Below are 14,656 nucleotides of genomic sequence, written 5' to 3'. Positions count from 1 at the left end.
CCACGAGAGAGTAACAGATTTCTTAGTAGACTGTTTGCTGAGTGGAAGACAGTGTCAGCTGCCTGTAGACTTCCAACTGCTGCTGCCCTGAAACCTGTACGTTGTACAGAGTACGAAACTCGGTGAGGATGAATAAAGAATCAGGGTAGAGATCTCTAGAAATACGGTTCAAATGGGACTTAACAGCTGAGATCATCAGTCCCCTACACTTAGAACCACTTAAACCTCGCTAACCGAAGGACGTCACACACACCCATGCCCGAGGCAGGGTTTGAACCTGCGACCGTAGCAGCAACGCGATTCCGGACTGAAGCGCCTAGAGCCGCTCGGCCACAGCGGCCGGCTAGATGTCTCTGGAAGTCCCCTCTACTGCATAATGACAGAATCCTCTGGCAATGGCTCTCAGCTACTCATTAATGGCCCATAGGCAGCTATAGGAAGACATTTTGACAACAACGGCTGTCACCGAGGCTAGTGGAGAATAACTAAGTCGGCTTACGGCTCCCTGCGACATGGAGACGGTGTCTATTGGTGGCTGTGGCGCCCTCCTCTCCCTTCCGTACTGACAAACCTTTCTTTCCATGACTCGTGTGCCTGCCTCCCGAACTTTCTGAGCCACTGGTCGCTTACGCAGTCTTCTTCCGTTACCATATTTGGTTAGGTCTTGCTGCTCTGTCCTGCTGCCCGCTTCGGCCTTTGGACAGTCAGTCACGTAGTCAAGAGTGTAGGCTAGTCTCCCCTGGTTGTCTCGAGGCCGTCTAGCGTTGTTATCTCGTTCAAACAACTGTGGCAATGTTCCTGGGCCTCTTGGCGTGCCACAGTGGAACAATTCCTAACTTTTCAATTGAAGTATATGGTCCACGGAAATGTGATTTGCAAAAACTGCTTGTGATAACTGAGGGTCTTCAGATTGAAAGGACTCGAAAAGTTGCCATAAAGTAGTTGGGAAGAACAGGAAATTGTGTTAACCTACCGTTAATCGCGGATTTGAAGGTTTGGTGATAAATGCATCGCAGGGTTAGTGAGTAAGGAAAAATAGATCCCAAAAGAGTAAAATAATAGCTGAAAGGTCGCCACGCAGTGACTGATCAATCTGAGGCTTCACGCGTGTCATTTCACACAAATTTCTTACGCCCCAGCTGCGAGACTTACATCATCTGCGGGAGACGAGATGCGATGATGTCAGAGACGGAGCTCGGACGCTAGCATTGCGTGGCCCATCTCGTCGTGATCTGCCTTTACCTCTCGCCATGCAGAAGACCGCTCTCTCCGCCTTTAGCGTGAACATAGAGAGGAGAAAGTCACGGAAAAGTTTTAGGCGAGATGCCGTTTGATAGTCATTATTCGGAATCTTTGGGAACGGCAATGTGGCACAGGACAGCACGCGGAAGGTGTTAGAAAGAGGAGTTCAGATAGGTCTGCTCAGTTAAAGAAGGATGCAAGAAACTGATGTAGCCTTTCGCGCCTACTGTTCAGTCTATGAAGGGAACAACAACGGCAATGAAAAAATAGTTCAGAAGTGGAATTAAAATTCAAGTTGGAAGGACATCAATGATAACATTCGCAGATGATTTTACTCAAAGCACGGAATGAGAGGAAGAACCGAAGGACCTGTTGAATGTAATGAGGAGTCTATTAACCACACGCTATGAACTGAGAATAAAACGCCGGAAGGCGACAGTAATCAGGAGCAGGAGAAGTGAGATTAGCGGTAAATGTAAAAGCAAAACTGGGAGCGGTGAAGTAGATGAAGCTCATTTATATGGCTGTCGTCGTTACTGCCTAGTTCAAAGTCGTTTATTGGATGTTATAATAACGATCGTTCACGGCGTCTGTTATTGTGGACAGTTTAGAGTGCAGGCAATGCAAACCGTAAAAGTACAATGCGCAACACAAATAAAAGATCACCTGTTCGAAACCCCGTATTGTCTCCCATTCAGACGTATAACTTTTAAATTTGGCTCAAAGATATCTACAAACTTCCTCTGTAGTGGTGAAAATACGTGGCATCCTGCGACATTACCCTCGGACTCGGCAACCATTCAAACAGCAAGGTGTCGACACTCGACACGTACAACAGAAGGCCAGAACTCAGAAGTTCAAGTAAGGTGTAAGGTATGTTATTGACGTTACATTGGAACCAAATTTCACCACTACTCAACCCAACACCACCAAGGACATGCCATACAATGGGTAGCTCGTCACACTCCGTCTTGTCAACATTTCACTTCTTCATCTGAGGCCCAGCTTTGAGATCACGCAGTTTTGTTGTGAATGGCTGGGGAAAATTTTTCAAACGTACCGCCGCCTGAAGTCCACACGAAAAAGCTTTAGTAGGTGACATAAAGGGTGGCAGTGAAACCATCAGTTCCTTGGGGCGTTGGGGCGTGAATTCCCAAGCATCTTGCGGTCGAAAACGACGGATTCCGATGTAATGAGCAACAGAAAGACGTGTTTGAGAACCTTTGACGCTTCAGACATTCCCTGGACGATTAAACCCTTCTTTAAGCGCGCTGTGGACCAGTAAATGCACTGAATGTCAGTGCACCCCTTGAGAGTACAGTACGACCATTGCTTTCGGTTTGGTTTGCAGGGTTGAACCACAAGGACTGTCCAGACCTCACAACGAAATCTGAATGCGATATGAAGCTACAAAGGGGAGTCTACTGGGATACACTTATATCTAACAGCCGAATGTTGTAATGCTTCTAATGTAAACTAAAATGAAACTATTATACTATAAACTATGTATGTCTGTGATGGACTCTATAAAGCGGATCGCTGACTTTGCACGACCGCAGAGCCAAATATATTGCTTCTGGTCTGAGGTTGTAGTGTTGGAATGAGAGGGTGCTTGGAGCAAGACAGTAAGTTTGTATCAGCCAGTGAGCTCTGTAAAGCCACCAAGTGTTGGACTATAATGCAGGAATTTTATCATACCAATATTTTGTGTTGCATCGCACGTAAAATATGTAGTTAAAAACTATGAGTGATATTGTAATGGAATGTAAAGTGAGATGAAGAAATGTAAATTTAATTGGGAGCAGAAAGTGTCACTGGATTGATATTACAAAGAAGCCTTACGAGTGCATGTATTACTGGAAATACAAATGTGGAAGCAAAGTCTTCTCGCAGATACGGTAAGGAAGTTAACTTTGTATTCCATTCCTTTTGCCAACGCTTTAGGGTAAATGAGATGGCTGATAGTTGATAACAGTGAGTTCTATGTTGAGTAATGTCACAATGAACTTAAACAGATTTGATGAAGAGGGTAGTTGATATTTCCCTTTTGTAATGTTTCTACGATTTGTTAATACAGATATACGTAATTTGATGATCTGTCTTTATGCTCTTTAGTGATTTTAGGTAGTACTTGATGTACAAATATCATTGTTTGTGACTACGCCAGCAAAGAAAGCCTTTCATTTAGTAAAAAGGATGTAATTTTTCTGAGCAATGTAATTTCAATTGTCAGATGTTTTGAAAAGCCAAACTTAACTTGAATTCAAGTTCATTATTGAAAAAGTCAGTGTTAGTAATTCACCTGAATCACTACCGCCTCCCTGTCCAGGTCATATGTTTTTTAAAGACATTGAATATTTCTTAAATCTTTCCATTTATCAGCCAAAAGAATTTCATGTATATTTGAAAGAATTCGGCCAGCATTGCACACCGCTGGTATATTTTATTCTTCATCATGAGAGAGCAAAATATAAAGCGATCCGCCGTTCCTGCTTTAGAGGTAAGACAATTTTATTAACAGTAACTCTGAGTAAGCACATCACTTGCAGTTTTGTATACATCCCAGATGTCAATAATTCTAAAGAACGTTACAGGGTGCCCATGTTATTTCAGTTTTCCTGTTTCGCTCCCTTCTGTGGCGTCGTCACAGAGATGTCAGACACTGTCACAGCCATGAATAAAACGGCAGAGGGTGCATCTAAGACGTTGCACTTCGGCAACACCCTCAGTGCTACCTGTCTGCATTTGTTAAGCCGTTTCAAAATGTACGAGTGCAGAGAGAAAATGTAACAAGAGTCCTAGGCGCCTGCAGGCAGTCAAATCCCTAAATGCATCTCTCATTAGACATGCCTACTAGCAGGTGCAGAGGCAGCAGTGTAGCATGCGTGCAGTTGCCTGGGTCTCTTGTCATAGTTTTTTCTGTAGAGACACATTTTTAAAGTGCTCAAAAAAGATGTATGTCGGGGGGAGGGGGGGCGGCAAGGAGTTAGAAGGAACATTTTTCGCTTTATTTGCGCATTTGTCAATGTTTCACACTTCCCTGATCAGGCCAAAGGAGGGCGCAAAGCAGGAGGGCTAAAGAGTAAAAGCAGATTTCGCTGCATCGGGTCGTGTTCGGATTTCATCGAATGGCTTTGAACGGTCCCTAGAGGGGCCACCAAATACATCAGAGAAAAAACTATGGGCGTACTGCAGAAAAAAAGAATGCGATCTCGTTCGATGAGGTTGGTATGCCACAATCTCCTTATGGAAAGCTTAATCCTCTGAGGAATGTTAGCAGTGTCAAAGGTTTTCAAGAACAGCTTCCTGCTCATCATACCTCGACATTGTATTCGGATGTAAGATGAGTGGGAATCATCGCCCTGAAATTATGGTTTCATTGACGATTCTGAGTGGCAGTGTGTCTGAAATGTTTTCTTCAGCCACCCATAAGGAAGCCACGTGATTTCAACGCTAGGCCATCGTAGTACAGACCTGCATCACAGAAGCGTCAAAGGAAGGGGTGACATCGTGGATAAAATAATTTTGGATATTGGGCCATGCCTTGTCACTGAAAACCACTAAAACAAGTAAACTGCCAACGTTTCGGCTGACTTGTTGCGATCCTTTTCAGAGTGGTTCACTGCAGTTAACTGTCCTGGAAAGGACTGTAGCAAGTAGGTCGAACCGTCGGCAGTTCAGTTGGTTTAGTAGTTTACAATGAGGAGACCCAATACCCAAATTTATTTTATCCAAAATGACTCTAACTGAAACCTACGAAATCACAGAGGGTGAAACGTTGGTGAGAGAGGGGCTGAAAACCCTCTAACTTGGTACCAGAGTGGCATCATTAAACCACCGTACACCTCATCTGCTCTTCTGATCTCTGGCCCTGTTTTCGCAAGACATTGAGATTTGAAATATCGCCGAGGGCGAGAGTGACGTTGCAGGGGGCCTTGCCTGTGGACCGTTACAGGGGAAGGGTGTAGGCACCTTTAAGCCAAATTTCAAACATCTAAGTCGGAACATACGACAATTAGGGGATTCCGAAAGGATGATTCTGTAATTGGGTTGCGCGTTATAGCTGAAAATTACTTTTAGTTTCATCGGTACTATTTCTCAATATTCTAGTGCCGTACAGAAAATAGTTCACGAAATTCTTTATTCATTGCTGCTTGTCTCATATGTGTTAGGACAAAATGTCCGGCGAGTTGTGGTTAGCTGTCGGAAACAGTTTCCAATGCGGTTGCAGTGCTCTCACTCTGGCATTCGTAGGTCAAACGGATGAGCTTGAAAAATCCTTGAAGTGTTGTAAATTTAGGTGGTTGTCCTGTTTGAGAGTTCTTGCTAACTTAGCTGATTTTCAGACAGTACCGGTTTATATAACCCTTGGTGTGTTGTGTGGAACCAGTTAGTATCGGTGGATTCCTTTCGTGCGGTCGTGAGTCGTTTTGAGGTCGATCGTCCTGCAACGCATGTGGGTCATTTTAACACCGAACACCTCTATCTCATAAAGAGTTATTTAAAAATGGTGGTTTAAATACGCTGATGCTCCATGCAAACTAAGGAACGATTGACAAGATCTGTATTGTGACCGGAATCGGCTATGGTAATAAGGCTGCAATTTTGGTCAAAGCGTAGTTTCTTGCATGGATGATCTTTTAAATGTGGCCAAATCGACTTACTTTCTAATCATGTTTCGTGGCATCAAATCTTGTTTATATTCTTGAAACAGGTCTCGCCTCCCTATCCACACACTTCCCGCCTTCCTGTATATATCCCGATACAGTTACAGATCTTACACAGACCAATGTATTTCCTTCCGTGTTTACTTTTGAAAATAAGTTTCCACCTTCTCCACAAATCCCTGAGTGTCACCATGGATCAGCGCCAGAACATTTCCAACACATATTCGATCCCCTTTAGAACAACACCATCACTAGTTAATAGAAGTAGTTCAAAATGGTTCAAATGGCTCTGAGCACTATGGGACTCAACTGCTGAGGTCATAAATCCCCTAGAACTTAGAACTACTTAAACCTAGCTAACCTAAGGACAACACACACATCCATGCCCGAGGCAGGATTCGAACCTGCGACCGTAGCGAATTTCTTTTCTGTTTTATGTAGTTTATAATGATACTTGTTGCGGTTCATATGAAAGTAATGACGATAGTATAAAAATTTTCTAATATCCGTTCTTCTTAGCACAGTGTTTCACCTCTTAAGTCAGCCGCTGCATCCAAAATTGTAGATGGTCAAAATGTTTTCTACAGTCTTTGTAAGTAACTTAAAAAATTAGATCAGAATCTGCATAACTTCTTTCGCAGATGTTGCTGTTGCGTATAGGGGCGTTGCTACACAATGAATTCTAACGAAATTCAGGGATAACTGCAGAGAAGGGACACTTGTTTCAGGAACTGCCAACAGACGCTTTACATAATGTGTATAGACATGTGAATGGACTCACCACAGAAATGGATAGTATTAATCAAAAAGCTGTAAAGTCCGACAGTGCTGTATCTTGCTGATAATTCGACAACATGGTGCAGTTCGAGGAAGACAGAAAATTCTTTCCGATCTGCTTCTAATGTTTACAGGATACTGGGTATGATAAAAGCATGCCATGTTTCACAGTGTTTGTTTTTCCTGCTTTAGGTGAGAGCAGGCACCTCAAACATTCTGACTACGAGGTAGATGTAATATCCTCAATTCTTTTCCACTTGGCACCCCTGTACATGGATTCTAGACCTAATACTGATGTGCCACTCGTCAACTCGAATAGAAATACGTCCTTATTTCTGGAGAGGAAACAGCTTCCTCGGGGTAGGATATCTCCGGTATGTGTCTCTCAGTATCATGGGGCACATACCCATCACAGAAAATTACAATCATTAGACAGCTGCCAGGTGATTTCGAGCAGCTTGATATTGGAATCTATTACGCTACGACGGTTACAAAATTTCTTTTAAAAACTGAGGTGATTAACATTTAGAGAAAGAAACTTTGTATCAAACAGTAACCTGAGATAAGATTTACGATATCCCTCAAGGTATATTGAACTTAATGTTTAGGTTGTGGTTACTAACAAACTTGTGTAACGTATTAGAAAACAGCGACAAATGCGGAAACTGTACACTATTCCTCAAAGAGGAAACAACGCGTAATCTGATATGACAGTTAGAAAATGCGCAGAGGAGACCACGACGCCACAGCAGTTGATTTTGTAAGAACCATATTTATGTTCCTGTTGTAAACTTTCTAACGCTTCTTTAGAATAGAACGATCAACGTGTGGAGAAAGATAGAAATATTGCTCTAAGTTACTGCCTACATTGAAATTAACGGAGAAGGCGTTTTTCTAACCAAACATTGCTGCTGAAATTCGAAGACTGCACAGTTGTATCCACTCTTGAACGAACCATTTATCGTTCACGTTGCACTTGTGCACAACCTACACTCGAAACAAACCTTCAGAAATTGCATTGTAGTATTTAAATGCATACCGTATTAGATATTTTTTTCAGAAGGGCATTTCTTGGTATTGCCGGTCTGCATTTGACTTCCACTCTAGTTCAACCATCATTTTGCTGTCAAAACAGAAAACGCTTCTACTACTTACAGTGTCTCATTTCATAATCTAATTTCATGAACGTAATCTAATTTACTTCGAATATATTGTGTTGTACTTGTTTTACTTTTCTTGACGTTAATGTTACGATTGCTTTTCAATACACTATCCATTGCGGTTAACTGATCTTCCAAGTCCTTTGCCATCTGTGACAGAGTTAAGTCATTGAAAAAAAATTTTTTTCTTTCTCCTCAGCTTTCTTCTTATAAATTTCTTCTTGGTTTCCTTAACTGCTTGCTGAATTTACATGTTAAATAATACCGGGATATGGTCAGAGGCTACAGTCCTCATTTCCTTCTCAAGTACTGCTTGCCTTTCAAGCCCTTAGATCTTGTCTGTTGTGTTGTTTCTGGTCAAGTTGTAGAAACCTTTCGTTCCCCGAATTTTACAACTGTTACCTTCAGAATTTTAGAGTGTCTGTTCCAATCTACACTGTCAGAAACTTTCACCGAATATGCAAGGTGATTGTAATTACAGCTCCAGTTTCAAACTCTATAGGAAAAGGACCATTGCTGAGAACGACGTAAAATTTGAACGGAATTGTATTGAAGAAAAAGGGAACATCATTAAAACATTAAAAATTCAACGTAAATTTTACCACTAGATGACACTGTAGGCGGAAGAACAGGAAAATACGAAGGCTGTTCGTAATGTATGATACTAAAGATCGCGAAAGGCAAACGATTGTGAAAATCGGATGAACCTTTGCACAGATATCTTGAGCAATGTCTCTAATAGGCCTGTTGATAGCATCACGTCTCTCTTTTCAGTTCTGAGCGCACAGTGAGCACATAAAGATGCCTGGAACAGTAATGTCTCTCGTGAAGTATGTGCTCCCGCTGAGAGGTTTCGTCTAATTTCATGCGACACCACATAAGAAACTGTCACGCATTTCCTTCTCTCTCACTGCAGGGACAGTGAGGACGCCCCAGGGAAGTTTTTGACCACTCACCATACTGCCCGGACTTGGCCACATCTGTATGTTCATCTCTGCTCACATGAACCGCTGGCTATGAAGACAGCATTTTTCACCGACAACGAACTGCAGGCCAGCGTAGAGAAGTGCGGAAAGAACGGGCACAGCTTTCTATGACGAAGGTGCTTGAAAGTTGGTACAGCTCTGTGACCAATATCTAAATCTGATCGGCGACAATATAATGCAGTAGCTGGAAGGTATAGCAAACTTCTGAAAATAAAACATTGTCGATTTTCATTGTGATTTCCACTTTGCGACCTCTCCGAGCTTGCTTTCCGAATAGGTGTCGTAAAAAACGCGGAAAACGCGGCTGTTTCTCAGTTTTCGACTGAGACGCACGGCTTGACTGTCTCGATGCAAGATTTCGCGTTGCGAGTAAGCCTCTTTAACAAGAGCGGTAACTATGAGACAGTAGCTCTGTAAATGTTCCGGACATTCGAGGTAAAGAAAAAAGGCGTTAGTCAGATGTTGCCAAGGGTCTGGAGAAAATGATTACCAAATTCGAAAGGGCAGGTTCCTTTGAAGTGCAGTGTGGCAGATGGAGGAAAACAACTGATCCGACGTCAGTAGAGGCGGGGACTACAGGATTGCAGGAGGGGTCGAAGAGTGGTGTGCAAACATCTAGTGCATGGAGAAATGTCCAAATTTTGGGCACGCCTTTGAGCAGGGTTGCATAAAATTCTACGAAACCCTATGCATTTCTATCCTTACAAATTTACCCATGCTCAAGAGTTGCTTCACGCTGACCAGCCAGTAAGTTTGATCCTGAATTTCTTACTCCTATGGAAGTGGACAACGAATAGTCATGGAACATACTGTGGTTGGATGAAGTCCATTTCCAACTACAAGGACATGACAGTACAAAGAACTGCAAAATAAGGGCAATGAAAAACACCGCTCGAACTTCAAACGGTACCGCTTAATTCTGAAGTTAATTGGGTGCTGCGGGTTCATGGCAACGTTTACCATAGTGCCATGTTTTTTTGAAGGAGGTGGATCCTGTAGATCTTACTAACTGTACCATCACTGGTAAACACTATGAGAGACTTTGTGCACCAACGTCCTTCCAACTCTTCAACAGCGTAGATGTGTGAGCAGGACAATTTTATGCAAGAGGGTGCTTCTCTGCGCGCTGCCCAGCCAGTCAAGCAGTTGCTGCAGAGGCATGTTGGAATTGCTAGAATTGTTATCAATCTTGCCGTCTGGATCACCTGATCTTAATCATTTCGACTTCCGACTGAGAGGCTATCTGAAACATGCTGTGGTCAGGATTCTGATTACAAACGTATCTGAACCGAAGGCACACATAGTCAGCACATTGCGAACGTGACCCTTCAGACAGTTCGATCTATTGTGTACCATGCTATTGCTCAATTTTGTGGCAGAAAATGGACAGCTTACTGGACATGTCCTGTGTCAGTCTCACGTCAGTTCCCTTTTATTCAGTTTTTGGGCCTCAGAATAAATAAAACCGATTTAATTGTTGATTTCTATGCCACTTTTTTTTGCCACAGGATAATTGAAAACCGCTTTCATAATTGTATTTTTGCTTTTTTTCATCTCAGGACAATTAAAACGAAATTTTTCCCACCCACTTTGGTACGACTTTGCCATGGTGGATGCGCGTACCTAACTATGACTAAACTGTTGAATGTCAAAACTGTGGGGTCATACAAATTGTACAGTACGATTATTTTAATGTGCCGCTTACACCATAGCCGTTGTATTGCACTTCATCTGTAATTTGTAGCTGAAACCATTTACGCCATGACGATTACAGCACCATCTAACGGCAACATTTTCGTTAAATATCTTTGTTTCCTTAAATTTTTCCCCTTCTCCGATAGTAATCCGTTCAGAATTGATGTCATTCTTATCGGCGGTTCTTCTTTACAGTGTTCTGAAACAGGAACTTTAATTATAATCACGCTATAAAAATGATGTTAAAGTTTGCTTTTCTTCTGTCGATATTCTAAGATAACTCATGAACTCAGTATTGATCATGTGTTCCTATATTTCTTCCGGTACCGCAAAAATCTTCCTCGAGGTCGGCATTGACTAGTTTTTCCTTTCTTCTGGGGACAGTTCTTGAGAACGAACATTATTTAAATTCAAAGTTCTATAGTAATATAGCCTGTCAGCATCTGTCTTCTTTGGAATTGGGATTATAAAATTCTGAAGATATTTCGCCTGTCTGATACACACTAGCAACAAAAACCCCATAATTGTCTCCCATTGTGACGGGTTAGTTTGAAGTTTGGCTCAAAGGTGCGTACAACCTCCCTCTGAATTTAAGCAAAAGTGTGGCTCTCTGTGACTCAGTATCGACGACGCTTCAAAGAGCATGGTGTCGACATATGCGAAAGAAAGGCCACAGCTCAGTTCATGTGAGGTGCAAGGTGGGTTAATAGCGTCAAATTGGCACCAGATTTTGACATAAATCTTCCAAACGCATCGTGGACCTATCAGACGAGAGACGCTCGTCACAGGTCCTCTTACCCACCTCTTTGCGATGGAGGCCAGAATCACGACGTTTAGCATTGAAATGACACGGTTTCTTATTGGTGGCCGAGTAAAACATTTCATACACCCCGTCACTCAGAATCGGCACAAGAAGGCCTCAGGGGGTGGTATAAAGTATGTCAATGAAACTGCCCCTTGATTCCCACTCGTTTCGCTCTTGAAAACGTCAGTTCATAGTGAGCTTAGCAACAGGAAGGGTTTTCTTAACAACTCCTGACGCTAGCGACTTCGACCGAGGGGTGCTACATTAACATGAGAGAGAAACCTCTAACACCCCCGATGCCATCCACGCAACTTTGTCGAGCGCGTTACAAAATGTACTTCTCAGAAACTTCCCAACCCATTCAGCCTGGCTGCTGTTCTAGGACCTGAAAGCAAGCAAAAGGTATCGAAGGGGTTGGCTAACCATCAGGCGCTAGAGCAACCGCTAGGATGCTTTGGTGTTGAAATTAATAATTTCCAGAATCAGATTTTCACTCTCCAGCGGAGTGTGCGCTGATATGAAACTTCCTGGCAGATAAAAATGTGTGCCGGACCGAGACTCGAACTCGGAACGTTTGCCTTTCGCGGGCAAGTGATCCACCAACTGAGCTACCCAAGCGCGACTCACGCCCCGTCCTCACAGCTTTATTTCTGCCAGTAATTCGTCTCCTACCTTCCAAACTTTACAGAAGCTCTCCTGTGAACCTGCAGATCTAGAACTCCTGAAAGAAAGGATATTGCGGAGACATGGATTAATACAGAGATGTCTCTGACGTGCTCTACAAAGTTGCGTGGGTTGCATAGGGGATGTTGCAGAAGTGGAGGGTCTTAGAAAGACTCTTTGCCGTTTTACTTATCCACATGATAATGTTGCACTCCAGGTTATCACATGACAAGACGGCGAAAAACAGAAGGGTTATAATCATAGGTCTCCTTTGCTGCTTCTGATTACTTTCAGATTTCGTTACCTGCTTTTGAACTTTCCGCAGTGATTCCAGCACCTACACGAGTGGCTGGCTCTCAGCACTATGGGACTTAACTTCTGCGGTCATCAGTCCCCTAGGACTTAGAACTACTTAAACCTAACTAACCTAAGGACATCACGCACATCCATGCCCGAGGCAGGATTCGAACCTGCGAGCGCAGCGGTCGCGCAGTTCCAGACTGTAGCGCCTAGAACCGCTCGGCCACTCAGGCCGGCCTACACGAGTGCAAAATCTGCGGTCGCATAGCACCCTTGAGCGGTGCGATCATTTTTATTGGGGACATAGTACCACAAAGTCCTTAGAGAACGGCTGAAACGTCCGAGTGTGTCCGAAGTGTTAAAGTTTGTCAGATATCTCTTCTTGTTGCTCATCTCATAGCGAACTGGAATTTCGTAAGCGAAATGTTTGGGAATCGAAGCCCCAGGGACAGATGTGGTTTAACTGACGCCCTTTATGCCATCCCCTGTAGCCTTTTCACGTCCATGCTGAGAGACGGTGTATCTTAAGTGTTTTCCTCGGCCACCCGTAAGAAAACTCTGTGACTTCAACTCTGGGCGTCACGGTTTCGATGTCCACTGCTGAGACATAAAAATAAGGGCAACAGGGACTGTGACGGCCTTCTCATCGTGTGAGACGTCCATGGTGACGTTAGGCAGAATTTTGGTGAAATTGGGTGGTGTTATTGGGACTACCAAACCCACCTTACAGCTTACATGAACTTCCAAAATTTGGGCTTATTTTGGCATGTTTCGAAACCTTTCTGAATGAAGCGCCACTGTGCCCGAAAATGATGTCACAGGACGTCACATTCTTGCACCAGAGAAAGGTTGAAGGCTGGTTCAAAGATGCCTTCAACCTTACGACACGTAAGTTTGAAATTTGGTTCAAATTTCAAACTTACATGTCGTAATGGAATATAATTAGAAGATTTGGAAAAAGTGCTTAATTCTTTTGCGCTGTGTATCTAGCACACTAGTTGGAATTGTTTTTATCATGGATGGGTCTCCCAACGATCTCAAAAGCGTAGAGGAAATGCTGTTTACTCCAAAGGCCTTGTTTCACAGACGCCTTTCCGCGCTCTATCGAACTCTCATCGCAGTATAATATCTCCCGTACCATATCCTTTTACTATCTTTTTTCTGTTTTCTATGTTCATATTCCTGGTACAGCCCTTCCACTCGTATATTTTCTTTCCTTCTTTCAACTTTTCGTTCTTTGCTTAATAAAGGTTTGCTGTCTGAGATCTCGATATTCGTACATCTCCCTGTCGTTCCTCAAAGGCCTCTTTCATTTCCCTATAGGCAGCATCTGTCTTTCTCGTACTCATGCTGGCTTCTGCAACCTTGCATTTGTCTTCTAGCCATTCCTGATTAGCCGTTTTACTTTTTCTAGAAGTCTCATTTTTCCGATGTTTGTATTTCCTTTCACCTACTGCATCTGAATATAACGCAAAATCATAAATAATCCGCTGACAGTCATTTTTCACTTGTTCCCATAAACTGTCCTCCGACAGCAGTTTTTAAGTTATTCCTACATATGTAATCTTGGTCAAAATGTTACTAGCTATGACTATTTCACGCTACCTGTGTCTCGCCGCAGCAAGATAACTAATTGGCGATTACCCCTATCGTTCATGACGTCGTAAGAAAGAATATTTCTAACAGCGCCGAAATGGTGACGCAGAGCTCTACTGACGTAAGAGATGTTACCTGCCTATTTAGTCTTTAAGTACAAATCTGTCCTCAGCTGTCATTTTTGGACGGGCAGTCATTATAAATTGCTGAATGGAGCATCGGTTATGTAAATGAACAGTTGAAACTAGTGCTAAGAAATGGGCTTCATGAAATAAACTGACGGTACAATCTCGTTTGTGCCATTTCCATGGAGCTAGGAATCACTTATCGATGCTTCAGCTTTAGCAACTGCGAATTCGGATGATGATGTAGTTGTTTCGGCGCGCGTAAATTAGATATGATAACTGCAAGCCATATAATCACAGAAATCAGTTCAATGATATTACTCCCTCATTACAACGTGTCTAGATGTTTTTCAGCCTATGAAGTGCTGCTTGTTAATGCAATTACACTCAAAAGCTTTTAGTACGCAATTACTGACATGCCTTTGCATCTGTAACAGCAATAGCAAATGCGGGAAAACGGGTAAACGTGCGTAAAACGGTTAACCTCCACCTCCCTTGCGTTTTATGTACGATGCATGTGCATAATGATCTGCCCTTTTAGTTTTCGCTTTTATGACGAAGAGTGGGTTCAGTACAGCAAACAATAATTGAATATTTCGCGAAGTAAGTAATTGTCTAAGCATCACGTAAATCTTTATTT

Source organism: Schistocerca serialis, chromosome 8, assembly GCF_023864345.2.
Source record: "Schistocerca serialis cubense isolate TAMUIC-IGC-003099 chromosome 8, iqSchSeri2.2, whole genome shotgun sequence".
Taxonomy (NCBI): Eukaryota; Metazoa; Arthropoda; class Insecta; order Orthoptera; family Acrididae; genus Schistocerca; species Schistocerca serialis.
The sequence above is the reverse complement of the archived record's forward strand: the minus strand, read 5'-3'. Positions refer to the sequence as shown.